A 1,232-nucleotide genomic window follows, 5' to 3' on the forward strand; every position below is an offset into this window, starting at 1 on the left:
CGCCTGTAAACCATCTTCCACTGTCCTCTGTGGCCATCATGCTGCTATGCACTCATGTAGTCATATAGGCTTCCTGACTGTTCTGCCAGGTGGGTATTGTAGTTCAGGCAAGAGTTTCTCCACGTGGTGGCACAAGGCTGCGGCTTGGGGCTGAGCCAGTGTTGGGCATGAGGACAAACCTGACAAGAAATCCTCCGTTTGAGCACATTCTGTTTTTGTTTTGTTTGGGTGGGCAGAAGCAGTAAGGCATCAGAATAATAGGTTTATCCACGTGTGCTTCTCTTCTCTTGTGTTTTCTCTTCTCCTCTTGTCACTTCCATCAGATCCGTTGGAAGTACATGATCGTTGATGAGGGCCACCGTATGAAGAACCACCACTGTAAGCTGACCCAGGTCTTGAACACACACTACCTTGCCCCACGGCGAGTCCTCCTGACGGGGACACCGTTGCAGAACAAGCTGCCTGAGCTCTGGGCGCTGCTCAACTTCCTCCTGCCTACTATCTTCAAGAGTTGCAGCACCTTTGAGCAGTGGTTCAACGCTCCGTTCGCCATGACTGGAGAGAAAGTGCGCAGGACTCAGTCAAAGCTACACCACCATTTAGCAACACAGTCCGCTAGCGTGATTTGTTTCTTTGTGTTTGAGAGATGCCAAATTCTTTTTCTCTCCAGGTGGATCTTAATGAAGAGGAGACCATCTTGATCATCCGTCGTCTCCACAAAGTGCTCCGCCCCTTCCTGTTACGCAGATTAAAGAAGGAAGTGGAGGCACAGCTTCCAGAGAAGGCATGGCTCGCCTCTTTCAGCACACACAGCAGATAGACAAACATAAACTTATGCACAAACACAGAGACTCTGTGATCTCTTAATGGATGATAAACAAGTCCTCTGGTTTTGTTAAGCATTATTTTATGCTGTAATATTTCTAAAACTGGTTAATTTGATGAGAGATATGTCGTGTCTGTGACCAACCTCATACGTCGTTAGTACTCAGTGTCTTTTAATCATTGTTTTTGTCTCTTCTCTCCTTCAGGTGGAATATGTGATCAAGTGTGACATGTCATCTCTTCAGAGGGTGTTGTACAGACACATGCAGGCCAAGGGGGTTCTTCTGACTGATGGATCAGAGAAAGACAAGAAGGTGAGGGCATAAACACTGTGACACTGTGGGTTTTAGCTTTTGGCATCATTATAACTTAACACCATTTAAAAAAAAAAAAAAAAAAGAACAGAA

The 1,232-nt window shown here is 45.9% G+C and overlaps 1 pseudogene; it reads left to right on the forward strand.

Annotated features, from left to right (window-relative positions):
• Window positions 1-11: 11 nt before the first annotated feature.
• Window positions 12-1,139, forward strand: LOC111670886 (SWI/SNF-related matrix-associated actin-dependent regulator of chromatin subfamily A member 4 pseudogene; annotated as a pseudogene).
• The last annotated feature ends 93 nt before the right edge of the window (window positions 1,140-1,232 follow it).

The sequence above is a fragment of the Seriola lalandi genome, unplaced genomic scaffold (genome assembly GCF_002814215.2).
Source record: "Seriola lalandi dorsalis isolate HSWRI2012SDOR001 ecotype SW California unplaced genomic scaffold, Sedor1 jcf7180002006302, whole genome shotgun sequence".
Lineage (NCBI taxonomy): Eukaryota > Metazoa > Chordata > Actinopteri > Carangiformes > Carangidae > Seriola > Seriola lalandi.